This window comes from Equus caballus, chromosome 9 (genome assembly GCF_041296265.1).
Source record: "Equus caballus isolate H_3958 breed thoroughbred chromosome 9, TB-T2T, whole genome shotgun sequence".
Classification (NCBI taxonomy): domain Eukaryota; kingdom Metazoa; phylum Chordata; class Mammalia; order Perissodactyla; family Equidae; genus Equus; species Equus caballus.
Window position 1 is genome coordinate 62,731,477 of NC_091692.1, and position 25,113 is coordinate 62,756,589.

General features: G+C 42.0%; 1 protein-coding gene across 9 annotated transcripts in view; it reads right to left on the reverse strand.

Annotated features, from left to right (window-relative positions):
- The window catches only part of NCALD (neurocalcin delta), a 389,505-nt gene that overhangs the window by 229,037 nt on the left and 135,355 nt on the right, over positions 1-25,113 (reverse strand). The window contains exon 1 of one of the 9 annotated variants that reach the window (XM_070222460.1): positions 11,869-11,971. The exons of the other annotated variants lie outside the window; for them this stretch is intronic. The gene's annotated coding sequence lies outside the window, so the exon portion shown is untranslated. Of the gene's footprint in view, positions 1-11,868; positions 11,972-25,113 lie in introns of those variants that run through there. 9 annotated transcript variants of the gene reach the window in all.

Here is a 25,113-nt window from a genome sequence, read left to right on the forward strand (position 1 = left end):
TTTCACTTGACTATAGGACATAGGTTGAGGGAAGGTATTAATTGAATTAATTATCATCTCTTTTAATGAAGACATAAGTAAAACCTGGCCTCTCGACTCCTAGGTGGTCACTGGCTTAGAGAACCCAGGATGTCTTCTACCTGGCGAAAAAAGCTGAATGTTTCAAGATTAATCTCAGAAGGACTTTTTAATTTCTTCCAATATGAAACTTCATCCTTGATAACTACCAGCAGATGATGGATGACGTTTCATTGCATTTTGTGACACATCTAGAATTACCAGGCCCTTTCACATAGATTGAATCATATGAAACTGCTGCTATCTGGCTGCTATTCGACCTAACACTTTACGACTCCCAACCTTCTGTAGAATAAATACATCCAAGCTCTTTGATTTATTTTAAGTCTAGAAAATGTAAAAAGCAGGAATAAACCTAATTACATGTGTGTGTTTATAGATAATAAAGCACAAATCATTTGGCTTAGGCACTTAGGCACAATCCTGAAGTGCTCTCAAAATAATCACAAATAAATAAATAAAAAGAAACTATAAACATTAAACATCTTGCCTCTAACCTGATTCTTATAACCTTTATTTTTCTAATCAATGGTTGATCTCTGGAGGTAGTCTAGTTGGCCCAAACCATTTGCAAGCCCAGGTCCCTACTTATTTCAGCCTGTACTCTCCAGATACTTAAAGTACAGGTAATAACAACTTCCTGCATGCCTTTTGTTTCTTACTCCTAACAAGGAAATTATGGAGGTTTGTTCATTTGTTTAAACTGCATCTGCTGATTTCTACTTTTCCTTCCAACCTCTTTTCAACCACATGGATATATTAATTGCATTATGTATTACATTGTAATAGAGTTGTAATAACAAAATCTTTCCATGCAAATTTCCCATTGCTGCTATGCCTGCCCTCTCCTGGAAGGGGGATTTCTACCATTCAAAGAGCTGGAATATTTTGCGGAATGTTTGTGGCCCCAACCAGTGAAGCTCTAGCTGTTTGGAATAACCATGTTCTAGCAGTATATTACTCCACATAGTTGTTAAGGTTCAGGGCTCAAACTTAATATGTGATTTAACAAAAACTAGGCTGTTCTCAGGAAGCCATATTACAAAATTCTACTTCTACCGTTATTGTATTAGGCTTGACTTTTTGTGTGTGTGGATTATTTTATTTTATTTCATTGAGATCATAATAGTTTATAACATTGTGAAATTTCAGTTGTACATTACTATTTGTCAGTCACCATACATATGTGCCCCTTTACCCCTTATGCCCATCCCCAACCCCCTTCTCCTCTTGTAACCACTAATCTGTTCTCTTTGTTCACGTATTTGTTTATCTTCCACATACGAGTGAAATCATACGGTTGTTTGTCTTTCTCTGTCTGGCTTATTTCACTTAATATAATACCCTCAAGTTCCATACATGTTGTTGCACATGGGATGATTTTGTCTTTTTTTATGGTTGAGTAGTATTCCATTCTATATATATACCATATCTTTGTTATCCATTCATCAGTTGATGGGCACTTGGGTTGCTTCTGTGTCTTGGCTATTGTGAATAATGCTGCAATGAACATAGGGGTGCATAAGTCTCTTTGAATTGTTGACTTCAAGTTCTTTGGATAAATACCCAGAAGTGGGATAGCTGGGTTGTACGGTATTTCTATTTTTAATTTTTTGAGAAATCTCCATACTGTTTTCCATAGTGGCTACACCAGTTTGCATTCCCAACAACAGTGTACGAGGGTTCCCTTTTCTCCACATCCTTTCCAACATTTGTTTTCTGTCTTGGTAATTATAGCCATTCTAACAGGTGTAAGGTGATATCTCAGTGGGGTTTTGATTTGCATTTCCCTGATGATCAGTGTTGAGCATCTTTTCATGTACCTGTCGTTCATCTGTATTATCTTGTTTGGAAAAATGTCTGTTTGTATCCTCTTCCCATTTTTTCATCAGATTGTTTTTTTGTTGTTGAGTTTTTTATATATTTTGGAGAATAACCCCATGTCAGATAAACGATTTGCAAATATTTTCTCCTAGTTGGTGGGTTGTCTTTTCATTTTGTTCATAGTTTCCTTTGTTAGGCTTGATTTTTTAAACAAATTCAGAAGAAACTATAAACCCACTAAGTTGGATCAACCGTACCTATTACAATGTTGTTTAAATTTCTCCTCCACTGACATCATTTCCCTAAAGGATTCTAAAGATACAAAGCATAAGGCTTCAGTGTCTATCGTGGTCTTCAACTTAACTTCTGCTGTCTTTGCAAATCACTCCTTCTCTCGGATTGCAAAGGTTAGGTGATGGTCCAAAGTGGTACTGGACCCACAGTGAGCACCAAAGTCTTGCCTTTGTTGTTTACTGAAGTGGCCTAATAAAAGATGGAAACCCCAGAAGGACTGACCTGGCCTTCTGACTCTATTTTTCTCCACTTGGCTGTTCACCAGACGCTCTTCCCCTCATCTTATAGCTGCCATGTATGAGAAAGCTGGCAAAGCCATGGGAAAGTATGTAATGAGTCAGAAGAAAGCCATGCCATCTTCTGCACCTGGGACACTGGGCCCTTAGACTTGACTTGGATGGGAAGAGAATCAACCCAAATGGCCTTTCCATGTTCTTAAAAGATTCCCAGCAGGAATCAACCAACTCACTAGAAGTATATGACAGGGAGGAGGATGATAATGCCGATAAGAAGGAAAACCCATTTGCAAATTAAAACTTCTATTTCTGGAAAGCACTAGCAACACATAAAAGCAAATGCCAAGGACTTGGACAAAATCTTGTGCTTCCAATGACACAGGCAGCAGGCCTGCTGGAGGGGCTGCGTGAGGATGTGAGTGGATTGCAGGCTTTTGGGTCAGGTAGTGCTGGGGTCCAGACTTGGCTGGGCCACTCATGGGCTGCACTACCACACACAAGCCCACTCACCTCAGCTTCCTGGTCTGAAGTTGGGACAAAAATACCTACTTCAAAATGTTGTAGGGATCCAATTAGATAATCTATGAGCAGCTCTAGTAAGGTGTGAGTAAATATCTTTTCCTTTTTTTCCCCTTCTTTTCGTGAGATGGGCTTCATGAGAATAACATGGATCAGAACCCACTTTGTAACCTAAAGAGAATTCTGCAGGAACGACAAAGTTTGAAAGCTAATATGACATCTGCTACGCAGTGAACTCAACTTATCTCCAGAGCGTTCATCACTAAGCACATTTTTTTGTATCTTCAGTGTCCGACACTGCATTAGAAATTATTTTTTCCCAACCTGCTTACATAGTTTAGAAATATTTCAATGCTAACTTGCAGGGTAAAACCATGTAATCAATATTGATGAAAAGTCTTGAAAGAAGAGCAAATCTTTACTCCACAGTGTACATTGCTCCTCTTGGTACAATTTAGCTGTCCTGAGCTAGGTCCCACTGAAAGGCTGTGGTCCCAGGATTCCCAGGAACTGTGAGCGTAAGCTGGATCTGGGCTGGAGATCAGCTCTTTCAGTTTGTTTGTTCATTTCCAGTGGGAAGAAACAGTAATTATACTTTCAAGAGCAACTAGATGAGCTAGAGTGAAACAAAGACCACCCCCCCCCCAAAGTTCTCTATGAAAGAAATTAATGGAGATTAGTGGGGGAGGTGTATTTAGAGATGCCCAAAGCAGGAGCGGTATGAGGAGGAGATGGGCAGCAATGTGGATGGGCAGGGTGCTGGAGCCAGCACCTTGACCAGGAAGGCAAGGAAGAAAATTGGCAGAGAGAAATCTTCTGTTTCAGGTATGTGACCAGGGGACTTTTCTTTTTTACTGATAGAATTTACTTATTAGAACAAGTTTAGATTTATGGAAAAATTGGGCAATAGTAAAGAGAGTTTCATATACTGCACCCCCTCCCCATATAGTTTCCTCTGTTATTAATATCTTACACTAGGATGGTACATTGTTATAATTAATGAGCCAGTATTGATACATTGCTATTAACTAAAGTCCATAGTTTATTCAGATTTCTTCGGTTTCTGCCTAACATCCTTTTTATGTTCCAGGTACCCTATCACATTTAGTTGTTACGTCTCCTTAGGCTCTTCTTGGCTGTGACAGTTTCTCAGACTTTCCTTATTTTTGATGACCTTGAGAGTTTTGAGGAGTACTGGTCAGGTGTATTACAGGATGGCCCTCTATGGATTTGTCTGATGTTTTTCTCAAGATTGGACTGGGGTTCTGGGGTTTGGGGAGGATGATCAGAGAGAGAAAATGTATCACATCATATCATGGGTGCATACTATCAATGTCTTATAGCCGTTGATGTTGACCCTGATCACCTGGCTGAAGTAGTGTTTGTCAGGTTTCTCCCATGTAAAGTTATTTCCTCCCACCTTTCCATACTGACCCCTTTGAAAGGAAGTCACTATGTGCAGCCCATATTTAAGAAATGGGAAGTTACACTCCTCATGAGGCTTTTTAAGAACAGAACTAAGATTTAACTCTAAATTATCTATGTGCTATTATGACCTAACTGGTATCTCTGAATGGTTGGAGATCTACTGCACACAAATCCCATGTATGAGAATTGTTGGGGGAAACCAAGGAGAGGGGGCTGGGAAGTGCGTGGGGGGTCCACACAGGGCAGAGAGAGGAGAATGGCCACTGATGAGCCATGCATGTGAGCAAGAGCTCAAGAGCAACCAGAAATCAGGGCAAAAGTGGACCATGAGACCAAGAGCCTCCAGGATTTTGGAACACCTAGGATGGAGTTCAAGTCCATTTTATATATATTTCAAAGGACAAGGCGACCCAGGTAACATCAGAGTTACACATTTATCTGTACTTCAAGTATTTATTTAACAGCTACTAAAAGGCAGGCACTGTACTAGGTGCAGAGCAGCTGGGGAAAGAAACAAAGATGAATCAAACACTGCCTCTTCTCTAAAGAACCTTAAGGAAATCTAAATGCTACCAGCTTGATAATTCTTTGTTCCATCACTTGAGCAATTCTTTCATTGGTTTATTATCTTCACAGTATCCCAGGGTCACCAGGAGCTGTCAAGAAGTGGCTGGGAACAAGAACTTTAGTCCTTCCCACACCAATAATTTCTCCCCAAAAGCCAATGCAAAAAAATTTTTAAAGACTATTCTTTGATGATAATTAATTGCCATTTTAGTGCTTTTCCATATAGTGTACATAAAGCATCTTTGGAAGACTTTTCTGACTTTATGAATTTTGATATTCAAACCAAAAAAAAAAACCCAGTGTGTGCTTGCTTTGCAAATTTATCTTCAAGTAAATTTACCTTCTATCCCACCCCCCATCCCCAGCAGCAAGGTTACTGCCCCCAACCCTCTTCTATGTAGAAATTCTGGAGCTGCCACATGTAACATAGGCAAGCAACGTATTATTAAGGCTTTATGACAAATAAGAAAATGCAAGCACAGAAATGATGGGCAATTGCATGAGCTTTTGGATTTGTAAGCCAAATACAGAACCAGGATTAGAACAACTCTGAGCCTGCGTGCTGAACCATACCCCTCTCCATTTTTAAATATTTAACAGCCTAATGCTTACATGGACAACTCAGACACAAGACTTGATGCAAGCAGAAATGCAATGACACTTTCTAAAATTCTTTATGTTCAAAACAGCAATAAGAGATAAACAACAAAAGACAAGCTGCCAAGGAGTAACCACCATTCTGGAAATCGCACATGCATTCAGGGTAGAAAGGTTCATGGGCACACGCTTTTAGCTACACTACAAAAGACAGGAAATGGAAAAACAGCACCTATGATCATAAGTCAGTGCTAATATTTTAAAATGAAACAAAACACAACTATGTAAGCTACAAATATAGATTCCATACATACTGAATCAATGCAACTGACACGTATACACAGCACCATAGAACATTCGAAGAAGAGGGAATTTAGATCGTCTCAAACAGCGGTTTTCAAATGCTTCTTAAGTCTTAGAACCCTATGTTCGAATGAAATTATAAAAATAAATATATTATTTTAGTTGAGTGGATTGGCCCAGTGACCCCATTGGCTCTGAAGGGTATCAGCTAAACACTAAAAGCCACTTCTTTAATCCAATTTTCTTTTTCACAGGACTATTTAAAAACACACCAAGATTAAGATAAAATTTGTGAACTACAATAGTGTGTGTGTGCGCGTGCGTGTGTGTGTGTGTGTGTATTACACATAGCCCTGAACTTATTTCTTCATATTCTAAAACTTTGTAACATCTGCTAAAGCTTCTCAAGCTTAAGCCTGTAGAGGAATCACCTGGAGAGCTGTTAAAACAGGTTTCTAAACCCCAACCTCAGAGATGCTGATTCCAAAGGACAGGGTGTGGTCACGGATTTGCATTTCTAACCAGCTCCCAGGTGCTGCTCCTGCTGCTGGTCTGGAGACCTCACCTGAGCAGCTGCTCTGAAGGATGCCTGCAGACATAGCCTTGCACTATTGGAAAATGAGGGCACCAAAAATCTCCCTTACAAGGCTCTCATGCCCAACACGTTGAGGTGCTTGCAAATACTTTCTGGACAAATAACCAATTAGAGAGACCTCTAGGATTTAAGGTTAGCTGCTGCCACCGAGCAGCTCCATGACGTTGGATATAACACTCTCCTCAATGGAACAGTGCCCAGGTGGACCCTCCGAGGCCTTCACATAAGTGTCCTCATTTCATTATGGAATTTTCACATTTTCTAGGCTTTCTGCATCCTCTGATGGGTTTCAGCGAAGAGGATGCAAGCTGTGTCTTCTATCTTCTTTTACTTTACGTCTTCTCTTCGCACCTCACATTCACCCTCGAACCTGCACTACTCTGCTCTGGGCCCTGCATAGCCGACCTTTATGGACTAAATCGATAGCTTCCCTTATCCCCTCACTTCTGGTTGAGTTGTACCAACAGAAGGCACTGGCAGGACGTTAGGAGGTGGGAGAAGAGGGAGGGTGCTGTTTGCATTCCCTCAGCTTCCTCTCTGCCCAGATGCTACGGGTTGGCTGTGCTCCTTGGCAAAGGGCACAGCTCCTGTCAGGTGGCTGTCTCCTTACAGCTACCCTCTATGGGTTCTGGTAACTCTCCATCCCCTGACGTCTCAGGACTGAGGGAATAAAGGCTCCCAGCTGTAGCTAGCCCTGGGGTACTGCACCATCAATAGTTTCTATAAACCCTACCCTCACTTTAGTAAGTCATGATTTTGTTAAATTCTCGTATTGCCAGTTCAAGAGTGCCTTCCACTTCCTGCTGGGACCCTGACTGGTACACAAGCACTTCTCTTTGACTGCTCTCATGACAGACCAGGGCTTGGGGACCCATCCACCAATGACTTACTCTCCTTATGCTAGTTCCAAGTTAGTAAAACTATCCACACTTCTCTATCTCACACAAGGATGAGAAGGTAATTTATTTGAAATCAGTTCATATGTTCAGAAACTCGAATGTTCACATCCGACTTAGTTGCAGCATTTGATGTATGCCATGACTCAAGAATTCAAAGCTGGGGCCGGCCCAGTGGCATAGTGGTTAAGTTTGCACACTCCACTTTGGCAGCCTGGGGTTCATGGGTTCAGATCGTGGGTGCGGACCTATGCACCACTCATCAAGCCATGCTGTGGCAGCGTCCCACATACAAAATAGAGAAAGACTGGCACAGATGTTAGCTAGGGACCATCTTCCTCACCAAAAAATAAAAAATAAAAAAAATTTAAAGCTATAAACAAAATAAATCTCACACGTGGATTTTTTTGAGACCTTATTGGCAATTTATTTATTTGATTGTTTGCAAGTATTTTGAGGCTGATTCCTTGGACAGCATAAACCGAGCCCAGGCTTGGGACCAGGCCCTGAGTATACCAAGGTGAACGGAACGTCTCCTCTCCTCCCTCATGGAGATTACAGCCTAGCAAAGGAGGGACATACTAAAACACAAATTATGAAATTTATTCTTAAATTACTACTGTGATAAGGGCTACATAGGAGAAATACCAATGCTAAGAGTGCACAAGGCGAAGAGTGGGGAGGGGCTGGGCATGGTGGAAGCGCCGGAAGTCAGGGGAGGGCAGGCTGACCCTGGAGGAAATAGCAGGTTTATGTGGACTCACTTCATCTCACTACGGTCTTTTCTGCATCTTTTCCTAATGGAAATTTAAATTTAAAGAAGAAACAAAGACACACAGAAATGTAAATCCTTTGAAAAAAACTGAGGAAGGGAATTAGAAGACGGAGAGAAGGAGAAACAACTCTTTGCCCAGCATGAAACATTTTTCAGAAATGGTTAAAGTGGAAAAAAAGAAAAATATTGTGATTGTTACATGTGTTTTCACACCAGGAGAACAAGTCTCTGTTTCCTATTTTTGTCCTAAACTATTTTTATTCAATATTCACACCCTACTATGTTTAGATACCTCTGCTGAAAAATAAAAAGTATTCTAAGAGAATTGGGAGACATTTTTCTTTCCTTTAGGGTATTTTTTTTGGAATTGTTGTTAAGTTTCCCAAGAGTCATTCTAAGTGCTCAAATTGCTTAAAAGGCACTAAAACAAGAAACTAGTTTTCAAATAAGCTGAATTTTTCAAGCAAGACACTTGGTGTTAACGAGGGGATTTCAACATGGCCCCTTAGACACTTAACTGCTCTGTAACTATTTCAAACAGACACCCCGTTAAAGGCCACACACATGTGAATACTCACAGGCAACCCCATGTCCTTTCAGGTGTGTTCACTCTGCCCTGAGGGTTTCTGGGGTCTTCTGTCGGGCAGAGCCTGGCTCCAGCACACACAGACACCTGCCCTCCCATTCGGCAATGAACTCCCTCTTTATGACACACAGCGGTCCTCTCAGAGTGCAACACACAGGATTTCCATCCTAGTTCAGCATAGGGCAATAGGACATATTACTCACTTTGGTGTGATTTATGGAAGGGCCTGGTACTTAAGATGCTCTTCAATTATTTAAAGAGAAAGCCATAAAAGCTATAAGCAAGTCATGGTAAACAGAGCAGGAAATGAGAAAGCCCGGGGGCTTTGTCATCTCGCTTCCTTCTCTCTCTGCTCTGCACCCCCTCCCCAGCAAGCTCCTTGTCTTCTCTCAATAGCTTTTTTGTTACAGGAGATGTGTGGTCATATACACAGTGACCAGTGGCCCAGATGCAAACACGCTGCCCACTCCCTGGAGAAGCACATATGCATGTTGTTAGACTACACGGGCTGATTTTTTGAGTTCAGAAAATATGATTACTGTACTCATATGTATCCCAAAGATCTTTAGTTCTTTTTCCTTTCTGTTAATTTTAATAGATCCTGTTATCCTTCCATCAAGCAACAGGAGATTAAGAGCATGTGTATCATAGCCAAACTGTTCCCGAACGCTCCATCCAGGCTCTCAGCTGTTATCAGCATCCTCAACTCACTCTCAACGTTTATTAAGAGTCAGGTCCTGTCTTAAGTGCTTTACCTCAACTATATGTATTTCATCTTCCCACAAATCCTGTAAGGTGGATGCCAGTGTTCTCCCCATTGAGGAAGCTGAAGGCTTAAGAGATTGAGTCACCTGCCCAAGGTCACCCAGGAAGTAAACAGAAGACCCAGGATGTCAGCCCAAGCCTGGTTTGATTCCACAACTCAGTCTCCACATCAGAATGATATTTGTTAAAATAGAACTTAACCCTTCAACTGAAGCATGATACGTGTGTGTGTTGGGGGGGCATCTCTAATAAACACTCACGATCATAAGCTCTGAGAGGGCAGGCATCCCGCCTGTCTTATTGACCATGGTATCCCCAGAACTTAGCACAGGACTTGGCCCGTCACAGGTATTCAACAAATGCCTGTCAAAGAAAAGAAGCGAGGGAGAAGGAGAGGATGGGAGAACAAGGAGGGGGAGGGAAGGAGGTAAAAAGAGAGGAAGGAAGGAAGACCTTCCAAAGAAAACAGTATGTTTGGTAAAGACGCAGATAGAAATGTCTAACTATCTGAAGTTCAATTCCTGGACTTGAACGCTGTGACCTCTCATGAAATAAAGAGGCAGTTTTCCAGTTGTTCAGGGAGATAAGGGAGTAATAAACAAGACTGGGAGCAAAATATTTGTCATACGGTGAACAGGGTACTCAGCTCAATCTGTTCAGGCCACATATAAATGGGCAAAAAATACTCAGAGAGCAAAAACCCAGGGAAAAATAATGCAGCAGGCAGCTTTTTATTCCGGAAAATTCCAGGAGTGGGGTGGGCAGATGACCCTTGGTGGCGGGACCCTGGGAGCAACCATAAGGGACTACTGAGTAACCAGGAGGAGGTGTCTTTCAGATAGCACTAATTCTGGAAATGTTTCTCTTTTTGCTAAAACCCAACAAGGCTCATAAGGCCACTCCCACTCCAAAGTATGGAGAAGAATGCGTTTTACACCAAGCATGATGTAACGTTCATTGCACAAATATTCTCTGCGTGTCTACCATGTGCTAGATGCTAGGGACAGAGTAAAAAACAATGACAAGGTTTCTCCTCTCATGAAGCTTACAACAATCAACAAATAGAAATATCAGGAAGTGAGAAGTGCTATGCAGAGAATTAAAATACAGTGCTGGAAGCTCTCATGGAGCTTACAGGAAATCAACAACTAAATATGAGAAATATCAGAATGGAATAAGGGCTCTGCAGAGAAACCAGTCTGCCAACTTTAAAATGACACAGAAGAAAAACAAGAAGTCATTCTGAGTTTTCTCAGTACAATCTCCTCTTCTTCCTTGAATTTATAGACAGTGTTCCTTTCAGAATGCTGCAGTAAGTGTGCTGAGTTGGACTAGAACAGCTCAAGTCATTATGAGACAGAGCGAGACCAGCAAACAGAAGCTAATGAAAGTTAATCTATACAGTGTTAAAGATGGATTCTGCAGGCCTCGGTCATCTGTCTTTCTGGGAACTAACCTATTTTCCCAGCCAGTCTAAATGCCACAGAAGATCCTGTAAGCCTCAGGGAGTGGTGAAAATCAGAAACTCAGCCAGCATAGCATTTGTGTTACATCAGGGCCCGAGGGCTCTCACGAGCTCACACTCAGGATACGGGTGGTGGCGGTTCTGCCTTGGTCAAGGCTGTGGCAGCCGTGGGCAAGACACAGCACTGAGCTGAGGCCAGAGCAGGAGGGAGGCCTGGCAATTGCATGTCAGTCTTGGCATCCCTGGAAGGCACCACACGGCGGCCAGGACAACACAACTCGACAATGGCCTTGCTCCCTCACCAAAGGAAAAGTAGCACAACCACAAAACCCCACTTCCCTTCCTCTCCCTCCCCCACCAAGAACCTTGGCCTGGCTTAGCCAAATCCACTCCCAGGAAAAGTGGAGATGGGGACACATTAGACGCTGCATCACAGTTGTGCTGTGTCTTCTGGTTAAAGTGGAATTTCACAGAGGAGGAGACATGGTGCAAATATTTTTGTTCCCAGTGGGGAACTCTGTCACAGCTGCTGAGTAAACCGGGAGCCTGCACGTATTCTGTGGGCACTGGAGAGCTGCCGAAGGTTTTCAACAGTCGAGTGCCCAGACCTGTGCTTCACAGGAGAAAGATGTACTGGTGAAGGCAGGGTCTTGAGATGTGGACAGAAAAGTGACCAGGATGGCAAAATGTCTGGAAATGATGAAAAATGAGGAACAGCTGAAAAAACTAGGGAAAAAAAGAAGACTTAAGGGGGCATAAAATAGTCCTCTTCAAATACCTCGAGGGGTCACATATGGAAGAGGAAATCTAATTTCTCTGCAAAGAAAGGACTCGAATGGAAGTTAAGGGGTTGGCATGGGGAAGAGATACAGATTTCACCTGAAGACCAAACAAAAGAACTTTCTGATGAGTAATGCTGAGCAAAAACAGAGCAGCTTACCTGTGAAGGCGGTGACTCACTGGTGGCATTCACGCACAGGCCAGGTTACCTGATCCTGAAAGATCCTTGTCCGCTTTAAGCTCTATTATTTTGTGATTTCCTCCTGTAATGCCCAAAGCCCTTCTAAGTCAATCCAAGTCTTACCCACCCTGAAAAACCCAACTCAAGTTTCATCTCGAGTCCTTTCCATAATCATCTCTCCCTCCTCCGGATAATGCACTAAACCTGTACATTATCTGGAAGGTAAGTATGTACAGCTCTATGGCATCGTTTCCATTGAACAGTTCTTTATTTTTTGTATATCAACTACTTTTCATGGGTTTTATCTCTGCAATCAGACAAAAGCTTCTTGAAGGTGATAACCTCTTCTTGTGTTTCTAGAACCAGCCCTGTGCCTTGCTCGTAGCGAATACCCAACCTGTCAGTTTATTACTGAGACTCCTCACTACCCACTCCATAGCTGTGGATCTCAGTATGAATTTCTTGTGAGCATCCATACAGGAACGCTTGTGGCTCTTTCAGATGTCTGATCCTGATTATTTCATTTCCTGATTAGACTCAGTCATAGTTTAGCTTTATTGGGCTAAATATTTCTCCCTATTAAAATAGTATTCTTCCAGAGTATATTTTTAGAGAAGGTAAAAAAAGATTGAAACTTTTAATTAAAAACATTTTTAACCTCTTTTTCCAACAACAAATAAAAGGAATGGTACAGCAGCAGAAAATGTCATCCAGAAAACCAGCCATTTATGAAAGGATTAATTTTTCTCATGGTTGAATTAAACAAGTACAATTAACACTATTGATTTATTCTCCTACACAGAGATTGCTTGTGTGAATATTTGAATTTAAGGCCAATAACACATTAAAGTGACTTCCAAAGTGAATGACCATAAGGAAATTTTCAGCCTCTTTGGGTCTTTACCTGGCTACACTTGCTGAACATGGCTCCTTCAGGACACAACCTATTTATGTGAACATTTCTTTTTCTATACACAGCCTTCAATATATCCGTATTCCCAGTATCAAAAAGCAGTTCACATCCTTATTTTTTGGAGAAGGAGCCAGCTTTATCCAAAGCCTAAGAAGCGGGAATTGCCCTGAGATACAGCTTTTGAACAGGTACCATGAGTTTACCATATACCAAGTCCTTCTGATACTTTGAGATTGAGGCAGATTGAATGGCAAACACCACAGATCCACTTTATATGTTGAAAGCCACTCTGTATGTAGCTAGGCTTCTTATAAAAGTTATAGCCTTGAAAATCCCTGTGATTTCTTATACATAAAAAATTCCGTACACCATGTAAAGTATTTTCCATGACATCACATAGATTAGCATACGGTGGAAACTGTAAAGGCCTTGATAGACACGCACTCTTTCCTTCTATCTTGGGCTGCTTCCTCATTGAAAGGCAGCTTACATGCCCCCACTAGGTATGCAGAGTTGGACAATTCCATTTACAAAGGAGAAATAAACCATGATGTGAACAGTCCTAAACCGCAAACGGACAGATTCTACCAGAAAAAAACACTTCTGAGATACAGACTGAACAGTCTCGGAGCTTGTGCTCCCCTTTGAGCACATTTATTGCAGAAGTTCACCTAATTCACCTACCTCTGCGGTCCCGTCCCTCTGCCATCAGGCAGTGAGGGGTTTGCAACCTAATTGATAGGCATGTGTCCTCCTCATTCCCGTCTCAGGGGCTCTGCCAAGTGTTTATTTCCTGGCACAGAACCAGGATCTCCTTTTCTTAGGAAAGGTTAATTGCCAACGCCTTACCCCTCCTCTGCTATCTAACCTCAGAATTCTATCTCCACACCATGGCCTGCAGAAAACCAGAAATAGGAAGTCTCAAATTCCATTTGTCTCCAAGTTAATGAAATTTGGGGGGGAATTTTATGCAATCTGAATTTTCACCCTTAACCTTAAGAGGGAAACGTATTAAATTCATCACGCAACCAGGCCCACTGAGCTTGTCTTTGTGAAAAAAACAACAAACCAAACGGTTGTGTTTATCTGTTCTGATGGCTGTTTTCCACTGCCCCTTCAAATCCACTCTCTAGGCTTCTCCACCCTGCTCTATTCCCCAAAAGGCTGAATTTTACAGAATGAGGCAATGGGCTTCTTGCCTCCTCTCTAGGTTTTGGTTGGCATCTGCTAATAGAAGTCCTCAGCAGGTGATCAGAAGGAAGGAGAAGAGAGGCTGGAGCGTTTACTCTTCCAGTCTTCTTCCTGGAGGATGGATGTTTTCCTCTGCCAAAAGCACAACCCCATCCGGTGGCCTCTCCCACATCCATGTTTGGTGCCCCCCTTGTCCCTTTAGGTCCAGAGGTGGTAACGGCCATCAGGGTGCTTTCATTGTCCTTTGTTGGTTTCCCTTAACCATGCCTATTCTTTGTAAACAGGTCCTTCCTTAAACTCTTCTGAACTGCCTGCTTGAGTGTGCCCTCTATTTCCTACCTGGAGTCTGAAACATCATTTTAATCTAGCATTCTCCAGAAATGCCTCCACCTAAGGTTTCTACAAACCACGAGCACCTAAGCAACCAGGTGAGAGGAAAGAAATCAACTAGATATACATTGTTTATAAACAGGACTCATTCCTTATTCCTTGGACAATTCTCCTCTGTTTCTAATTCTTTAACCTTTCTAAAGTTTTAATGCAAAAAGAAGAAAAAAAAATCTCTGCTTAATTAAAATACCATACACCACAATTCCATGCTTTGCATCCAACAGAACAAACTCCCGCTTCCCAGACTAATGATACAGACATAGCCTTCATCCAGCTTATGTTTCATGACATAAGTAGTTTTAATAAATATCAGTATAACAATATATATAGTTATGACATCTGACAGTATTATTTATAGAAGAAATGGCCTAAAACCTTAGGGAATAAGAGTAAAAACATGCTCTGTAGGACAGCTGACTAATAAACGTTGAAGCTCTTAAATGAAAGGAGTTAGGAATGTAATAGGGAGATTGGTTAGCTATTTCTAAAAGACTCAAAAACAACTCTCAGAAACCTGGGAGATCAACAAGCACTGAAGCATGTTCTTTCCATCAGCGGAAAGGGCTTAAAGGACTCTCCAAATAACATCCTCTCTCCCCCATATTTGAAATTAAAGACAAGCCAGAAGCTATCAAGTGTAACTTCAGCCATGCAGAAGCCATCTAAAGAAAACAGAGTACAGAAACATTCCTTTGATTAAGTTTCCTTAAAAGCAAGGTTAAGGGAGTGCTGACAAACCAGCACTTGACTTTCAAATCACAGAGAACAGTATTTTGTGATTGGCTCTGTGACTCTCTAAGACAGTTCTATCCAGGGAGTTTCCACCATCATCTCAGATCATGTCTTTGCAGCTCAGCTTCTCACCTCTGCTGAGACCTCAGGCACCTCACACACTTTGGGGACTGGAGCACCTCAAACAGATACTAGCCTTCCAGGTAGCCTGTGACAGCGGACAGAGTCAGGTCAGGGACGTGGATTTTATGGAACTATGCAGCTGAAAGCCTATCAGGAGATTATCTACTTTATTAGAGCATAAAATATCTCAAAACAAGGTCAGTCCAAGTGCCCTCACTGAGAAGTGTCATTTAAACACCAGCTTCAAAGATCAAGGACTTCCTCTAAAAGTATGTTTCCATTCCTGACTCCTATGGGATGATATCCTCAGCCATACTACCCTTAAAAAATAATCAAGACTAATTGGAAAACAACAAAAAAGAGTTGTGGGACAGTGGTGATGTTTAGTTCTGCTTCTCCATCCAGCCAGAAGTTCCTGACTGGCAGCTTGGGAGGTTGGGTCTATCCGCTTCAGGTGAGGAAATTTCTCTCCTTGATGTCAGTGTCCCCCACATCCTGCTTCATCATCTACACGACCTGTCTGGCCCTGTCCTAGTTGGCATTCTAGGTTCACTCCTATGAACATTTAAAGATACAAATAAAGACAGGGGAAGATGAACTGGGAGGAGAGGGGAGAATCCTGTGGATGTTGTGGTGGTTTTATAACATGTTGGCCAATTCTGTGACAGTTCTTCCATTTAGAGGTGGAATCAAATTCCTCTCTTCTTGAATACGGGATGGCTTAAGTTATTCATATCTACCAAATAAAATGTGTTGGTAACTTGCAAATTTAGGTCAAAAGGGCAATACAGCTTCTGCCTAGCTCGCTTGTCGACTCTCTCTCCCTTTCTCTCCTTTATCACTCAGGATTTCACTTTTGGAACTCAGCCACCATGCTACATGGAAGCCAAGCAGCCATGGAGAGGCCTGTGTAAAGAGAAACAGAGTCCCCGACCCCGGTCTTCTGGCAACCTCCCCACCTGAGTTCCCAGCTACCAACTAGAACCAACTTGCTAGCCATGTGAATGTGCCATCTTCGAAGTGGATCCTCCAGCCTCCCGTTGACCCACCCCAGCCGATGCTGTGTGGAGCAGAGAGGAACATTCCCACCCAGTCCAACTCAGATTAGAGATTCATGAGGCACATAAATTATTGTCATGTTAAGCCCTTAGGTTTTGGGGTGATTTGTTAAGCAGCTGTAGACAACCAGTACAGATCCTTAGACTCAGAAACTTTTCCTGATAATTCCAGTATGGAACCTGTTAAAAATATACTCATCCAGTGAGAGGACAGAGAAATGAAAGATGAGGCAGATTCCATAGCCGTCATATTTTTTAAAACCATGAGAACCTAAATATAACTTAAAAAAACCACCTGTAACCTTTTACAGTTTGACATTTTCCTCACTTTTAAGGGCTAGAAAAATTGGAAAATGAAAGAGGATGAATGTTAATGATGCTGGGAATGGAGAAGTAGACATGAATGAGCATGCCAATACTTGTCCCTTCACTTTAAGATCCTTCAAATATTTCCTTTTTCTTCCCAAGTAGCTTATTTTTGTTGGCAATCAATTCTTCTTCCTAGAAGGACATCAGGTCAAATTTCAAAAACACCCATTCAATAACATTCAAGGGGTGAGAGCTGAAATTCTGAAGGCTTAGAGGCTGTTTTCGCTGAAAACTATGCGGCACACTCCATCACACGAAGTTCCTGAAATTTGCCCATCAGCGAGTCACTCTCTCATTCGAGAACAAATGATCACTCCCTTTCACTTACTGTATTAAATCTAATTCTCTTTGTCTATCTTTTGTGGTCTCATGGCTTCACTTTATATATTGAACTGTATTTCCCAACCTGCCTTGGCAAGTGCCATCTCTAAGCTTCGGTGCATGCCAAGCCATAGCCCCTTTCCTATGTCTTTTTATCAGTCAACCATCTTTCCAAGCCATATTCAAGCCTGATCTCAATTTAAAAAAAATTCCCTGACCACTGGAGCTGAGGGCAATTCCTCTCTCCATTCAAACTCTTACGGCACTCATAATCCACAGCGCTCATCTGATATTTATGCAGATTTGCTCATTCTCCACCACTCATTAGAGGTCCTTCAAGTGTAGGACCGTATCTTGTTCATCTTTACATCCCTCCCCACCACTCCAAACACACCCAGAGCCCCACTCGGTGTCTCGAATATCTTATGTGCTAAATTACTGCTTATTGGACAGTTAAATGAACTAAATAATATGCAAATAGCTTACAAAGCTCCTTCTAGGAATATTTTTGTTTTAACCAGTGCCTAATCTTAAGGAATGAATCTTTAATTGGGCAATTTTGAGCCTGAGGCAGTCACTTAGGGTGGGTAAGTATTTGTTGGGGGAGGAGGACATGCTAAACAGGGAGGTGGCTGCGCATGCCCTGTTAGACCTATCCAGGACCCCTCGAATCCTACCATCATAGAATGAATGGGCAGGATCTTAAGGATTATCTAGCACAGAAATTTATCTTGTGTTTATTATGTATGAAAAAAAGTGTAGAATTACTTAGTGTGAATCTTCATTTTACAGATGAAGACAGTAAGACTCAGAGAAGATAAGTAATCAGCTCCAAAGCAGCTGGTTATCAGCAGAAATGGCCTTGACCTCAGGTCTCCTGACTTGTGTTCCAGCATTCTTTCTACTACAAAAAACTGGAGGACTGCCGCCTTTTCTCAGAAAGCACTCCACTCTGAAGAGCAGACTACAGGCAGTGCTTCAAACTGAGCATTTGAATGACGTTTTTAAAGTCAATTTTTACTGTGAAAAGTGACCTAAATTGCTAGATGTTTTCTTCTCAAGTAAAACAAAACAAAACAAATCCATTTTTTTCCCTCTGAGAAAGATGTGTTCATGTATCTAACTTGAAAGGATTTTTTCCAAAGGAGGGGAGTTCTTATCTGAGCACTGCATCAGACGGGCACTGTCGCTGAGCTGAAAACAAGGAACCAGACCAAGTAATTAGCATATCCAAAAGAAAAGTTAAAAGATGAAAGCTGATGCATTAAAAACAAACTGAGAACATAGGCAGGATGTGTGTATTTACTTGAGAAACCAATAAAAAGCAACTTAAATTACCAACCCTTTTATTTAAGAAGCTCAGAAATCACTTGCTGTCAGTATACTAGCAAATCCTTTTTCACTAGACTTAGATTCCAGGTCCTAAGATGGATTACATCTTTCCATTGACCTTGTCAAAAGAGGGCTTTCTCATCAGAAGAAGTAATAAAGGCATCTCCATGGCCTAGATCAATAAGATCAGACCACTAGACTGACACACACAGTAGCACAGTCTCCACGTGATTTTTTTTTTTTTTTTTTAAAGATTTTATTTTTTCTTTTTCTCCCCAAAGCCCCCCGGTACATAGTTGTGTATTCTTCGTTGTGGGTTCTTCTAGTTGTGGCATGTGGGACGCTGCCTCAGCGTGGTCTGATGAGCAGTGCCATGTCCGCGCCCAGGATTCGAACTAACGAAACACTGGGCCGCCTGCAGCGGAGTGCGCGAACTTAACCACTCGGCCACGGGGCCAGCCCCTCCACATGATTTTTAATTAAAAGAAACAACTCATAAAAAATGAGCACTCCACTTTGTTTTCAAGTTCTTGCTCTATATTTTGATAAAATAAGGAAAAGTTAGATAGCTAGATATCATATATATGCTAAAATGGAAATTTAAGGAGTATAGTACAGTAGTTAAGAACCCATACTCTAAAGCCAGACCACCTAGTTCAAATTCTAGCTCTGTCACTTCCTGTGTGACATCGAGAAAGTTACTTAGAACATTTTCTAGTTCAGTGTCTTCATCTAAAACACGGAATTGATAATATCACTGAATACATAATATTGTTATGAGGAATCAGTGGCAATACATGTAAGGTGCTTAGAACGGTGTCTGGCCTGTAGTAAATACTTATAAATGTTAGCTGTGGGCCGGCTCAGTGGCGCGGTGGTCAAGCGCGTACTTTCCGCTTCGGCGGCCTGGGGTTCACCGGTTCAGACCCCGGGTGTGGACATGGTGCCTCTTGGCAAGCCATGCTGTGGCAGGCGTCCCATATATAAAGTGGAAGAAGATGGGCACAGATGTTAGCTCAGGGCCAGTCTTCCTCAGCAAAAAAGAGGAGGATTGGCAGCAGATGTTAGCCCAAGGCTAATCTTCCTCAAAAAAAAAATTAAAAATTAAACGTTAGCTGTTACTACTATCCATGACAGTGACAAAATTATTAATCCAGGACTATGCATGGTCTTCTCCTACCCACTCCTGCTCCCAAGGAAGGTATATTATTGGTTGTCAGGTCAGCTCCAAGGTTTTCTCTTGTTGTGTGAAGTTTGAGTCTAGGTGTGAGAAAATCCAACAGAGAACATTCAGAATATTCTCAGAGGAGGTTCTACGTGGCAAAAAGAGTTGTGTGTAGGCTGCGTGGGCTTTTGAGAAGATGGCTGGATGCATGTGCTAGACAGTATGTGTCAGCGGAAAGGAAACAGAAGCCATTCAAAAACGATACAGCAATGTGAAGAGAGGAGAGGTTTCAAGCAGCTGCAGCATGTGATGGAATTAAAAAGAAGAGAAAAGGTGGTTTTAAGAACTTCTGTGTAATGTTCTTTGAGAGATACAATAAAGACTGGAATTAATTTTTTGTAATTGCTTTTGATCATTGGACACTGTTCCCTTGAATGTGATGCTGTCCTGAACCTCATGGGCACCCGGCTTTTATACGGGTTGCATTACAAGTCACAGAGAGAGAGCAATTTGGAGTCAATGGTTTCAGATTTATAACAAGAACAGACTATCACAAAGTGGTAAACATCAGTGAGCAGAGCACACAGCTTTCAAAAGGAGCTAAAACATCCCCTAGATGTACTCACTGCAGCCCTTTAAAAAACATTTTGGCAATAGGTATTCAGAGCCATAAAAATGTTTATCCTGCTTGATGTGGTACTAATCATCCTAAAGGGAAAAAAAGACACTTTGTACACAAAAAGATGCTCATAGCAACATTATTTATAATACTAAAAAAATGAAAACAACCAACCAACTACTCAACATAGAGCATGTTGATTTAATAGAGTGATATGACTTTGTTTAAAGTGATAATGTTGAGACTTGGGAAAAATTTTATGCTATAATATTAAATTATAAAAACCCAGAATACCTACGCTAATCTTGAAACTGTCCACATCCAGTGTAAAGGACACAGAAAATATCACTGCCTTTGAATCATGGGCTGTAGCCTTCTGCAGATGCTTCTCTGGCTAACCCACTTCTCCAGGCTTTCGGGACTCTCTTATTTTCCTCAGACTAAAGGACTTTCTGAGATTAACCCTCATCCAGCTAGACTAGCATCTGCAATTGCACACCGGTTTAAAGAGATGTGGAATTGGCCCCCTCTCGTTCTCCTTAGTTCTAGTACAGAAATAAGAACTAGCTTTTGCACTTATTCTTCTGATTTCGAAGCTTTTTAAATTTCACATTCTCTAACAATGGGATTCAGAGGGCTAATAAAACCTTTCCCAACGCATTTCTTTAAATACCAGTCCCAGCACGCCTGGAACGGAAGTAGAGCACCAGGAATAATGCTTTTGTTGAGAGCCTGTGTGACTCCCTGCCACACAATAGGTAGACTTAGACCTGGTTTTTTATTTAAGTAACTTGCAGACAAAAAGAGAAATAGAACATCTTCACATTATTCATTCGTTCACTCATTCACTCCACAAGTGAGCACCAACTCTGTGCCAGACACCATTTGGGTACAGATTATGTCGCAGTCTCAGCTTACTAAAGATGCACAGAACAGGTAATTCTCATGAAATGTGATGAGTGCCTCGAGGGAGAAAGTGTGGGGAGACTGAGGAGGCACCACTAAGCCAGGCTTGAGGAAGTCAGGGAAGAGGAGGTAACATTCTCCTTTAACTGAATCCTAATGACTTCACATCAATCATGTAGAAAAAAATAAAGAAATAGGCCCGAGTCAAACTCTGTGTTCTTGTTTCTAAGGATATTCTCTCAGACTCTCATGGCGTTCTCCAACTATCATTTCAATAACAGACACCATAAAAGTAATTTGTGAAACCAGCTCCCCTCAGCAAATAGCAGATGAACTAACATTCTGACTGCCCACTGTGGGCCAGGACCTCATCAACTGCTACTCCTGCCATTTTGATTTTCTCTGTCCTAGGTGAAAATATCTTCTCTCTCCATCTCAGTCTGGTTTTAATTTAGCTCTTTGAATGACAGTAGTAGGAAGTAGTCTATTCTGGTTTTAAGTAGAAAGGAAGACATTTTATTTTTTTTAAGGGTGGCCAAGGGCATGCTGAGTCACACTCTTTCGCCTGGCATCATATAGACAACACGCTATTTTTATAGAAAAGATTTATCCTATCCAATTCTGATGGTGTCCTGAGTAGCCTCAGTGTGACAAGTTGGAGAAACCACACATTGACACAGCCTTGTCGCAATTGCTATAAATTATTACCTCTCATGGAAAAGTCACCAATGCTACTTGCTCCCATGAGGCTGAGACCCTTAGAACATCACACAAGGTGGGAATTTGAGAAAAAAAGGGAGTCAACATTGATCTATCTCCATTATAATCTTACTAATACAAAAATCCTAACCTTGAAATCTTCTTATTTTGGCTTCTTCAATAAGATTCCAGGAGAAAAAAATAGTTTTGAAACATGCAGACGTTTGCAATAGTTATCTCCTTGACATAAATAGTACTGACTCACGTGCCCAAGTTTTCCACCCAGGCAGGTAGGAGCCAAAGAAGCTCAGGGAGGACCAAGAGGGGCAGAGGTTTTGATGCCAATGGAGAGGCAAGACAGGGTCGAGTATGCAGGGAAGGAAAGAGTTCAGCAAACCCTCAAACGCAAAGGAGCTAGGTAAAAAGGAGGGATGTAAGTAGAGAGGAGGAGAAAATAAAGGAGAATGGAACAAATCTGGAGGTACTTTCTATAGGGTGTCTGTGGACAATGGAGCCAGCCATGGAGGGCCCAGCACGATTTCAGAAGGCACAGTCAATACAGTTAAAACCCTTGCTATTGCTCCTCTTGACTACTCACTTTCTACCATCCAGGGCATTTGAAGAAGCAGTTCCCTCGAAAACCCTTCAGGAAGGTGTCTCACTGGGGCCTTGCCATGCCACTTGTCAATAATTCCAGCACGGCTGGCTCTGCACTGGAGTGAATCCCTGTTTCTTTGATTGAGCACTAGCTGAACTATCTGGCTTCATTTACAGGCCATGTTGTATGAAAAGTACATTGTTAAAACTCTGCGTGGCAAGATGCTCACACTATGGAAGTCATGTGAGAAGTGAAGTGAAGCCATCTGAGCAGAGTGTGGGCTAGTGACTTGTCCTGATGGAAGGGCAGATAGAATTGCTCGTATTATTCACACGTGCAATGTCCTTGTTCTCTCTCTGTCTCTCCCTCACTTCCTCCTTCCCTCCCTCAGCCCTAATCACATAGAATTGAATTATGATAAAGAAAGGTGTGCAACCTTTTTCCAAGGTCAAGTGAATTAATGAATTTCAATTATTCAGCTAAAATTATACATATTATTTATAAAGGCTGAAAATATAAACTGCCTCGAAGAAATAATAAAATACATAGGACAGCCAACGCATTATGCATTGTTAAAGAACATCAAACCATCAAGGAGATCTTCCCTCCATTCGTGACTGACAGGAAAGAGGGCAACCGTGCTGCTCCATACCATAATAATATGAATGGCCAACATCCCAGCCTGACCACTTAACAGCTGGCTAAACTTGAGCAAGGTAATTAACATCTGTGTCTAAATTGTAAACAAGACTAGGAATGGGTTGTTGTGAGGATAAAGAGCTAAACCACAGAAAGCGCTCAGAGCAGTTCCTGGCACAGGACCACAGCATCACACAACTCTGGGGGTGACATTCACATGGTTGTCTATGTGGATGGCACCCCTGAGAGCTATGCAGTGCACAGCCCATACCCAGGCCTGGAACAGAACAAGTGCTCACTCAGTATTTGCTATTCTCATCATTGATTGAGTCCATACTATGAACTGAGTAACATGCCGAGCAATTTTTAAGGGTCTCCTTTCTTAATCTTCAGGATAACCCTATGAGGTAGGTACTCTTATCATTCCTATTTTACAAAAAGAAACTGAGGTGCAGAAAGTTTAAGTAACGTGCCCAAGATAAGCCAAGGAATCAGGATTCAGACCCGGGTGGCCTAACTACAGCTGAGGCTGTCATTGGTCACATGACCTACCATTGCCCCCCTGCCCCCTGGCAGGGATAAACATAGGGCAGAAGGGACCAGGTCATTCTTAGGTTGTCAACTAGTTAATACGAGTAACCCACAAGTATACCCTATAGAAAACAAAAATGGTAACAAATCACCCCTTTGCTTCCGGAATGTACAGTCCAGGACTCATTAGCTGCTGCCACCATACTTTCCTTGATGCTGTGAAGAATTGGAGTGCCATACCCAAAATTAATGAAGATCATCACTTGTCTAGAGCCAACAAAGATCTTTCTGTGCCCACAGCAAAAAAAAATGAGGGCACCTGTCATTAGTTAAATAAGCAAACCACCAGGTTGGTAATAGAAAGGTCAACATAAAGATATCTGCTAATTGGCTGATGAACTCATGTCCCAGCAAACCTGAGGGGAGCTCCATTGCCCAAGAGGGATCAGAATTTCAGTCCTAGCTTCTGGACTATGTTTTGCTGTCCAAGGAGTAACACTGGTGAGGATACCATTTTAAACCAGTAAATTCCAATGATACATGCAAAGAGGGGCAGGTCTGATATGGGGGAGGGGTGGATGAAGCTACGACAAGTCCCCTTCTCTTGGTCCCACCACTGCCCTTCCCTCTCCTGACTCCTAGTCCTCCATGCATTTGACTGCCTGCTGTGTTTGGGACATTCTGCACTTTCACAAGCTAAAAGGCCACGGATTTCTTGAGGCCGTATAGCAGAACGGGCTCTAGAATCAGACTCTAGAATCAACCAGGTTGAAAACTTGGCTCTACCATCACTCACTGTGTGACTTGCCCAAATCCCTTGAGTCCTCTTGGTCTTAGTTTCCTCATCTATACAGTTGGGCCGTAAATAGCATCTGTGTGGGATTGATGTGAAGATTAAACACATGCCAGCTCCCAGAACTCCATAAATAAAAGCTGCTTTTCAGCACTCTGGATTGAATGAAAGTGGTGACATATTTTTTCTTTAACCTATAAAGACATAGACATTCAAATGAGCATTACGCTCTTCAAAGCAATCACCTTAAGAACACCTCCTTTTTTTTTCCCTTAAAAAAAAAAAAAGGAGCATTTTTTTCCTTAAAGCTTCCTTTGCTTAACACATTTCTGAAACTTCTTTGGAACTTCTTCCAGCATGAGTATTTTGGTGATGACAAATCTCTTTCCTTTGAGGATGCATTACGACCAGAATGGTCATTCAGACTCAAGTGCAGTATTGAGGAGAGGAGCATTCTTTTGGTCAAACACAAGGGGTAATTGTGATGTCCCATTCTGGTCCCAAGACACATATCCAGCTCTATCAGCTGCCACCACTCCCCATCATACACACTCAGAGTTCCTCAAACCTCACCATTCCCTGAATAAGCAGAGTCTTTCCTGCTCCCAGGGCTCTGCACAGGCTGCTACTCCTGAATGGAATGGCACAGCCTTCTCTCCTTGATCCTCCAGAAACAACCTATTTATCTGCCAAAGCCAATCCACATTCAACCCTTCCGTGAAGCTTCTCCTCTGCCAGTGAGGCACAATAATAGCACAGAGGTTAAGAACACAGACATGAGACCCAACGACAAGGGCTCAAGAGAAGCAGCAGGCAAGGTAGCGATGTGCATGGACCGTGGAGCC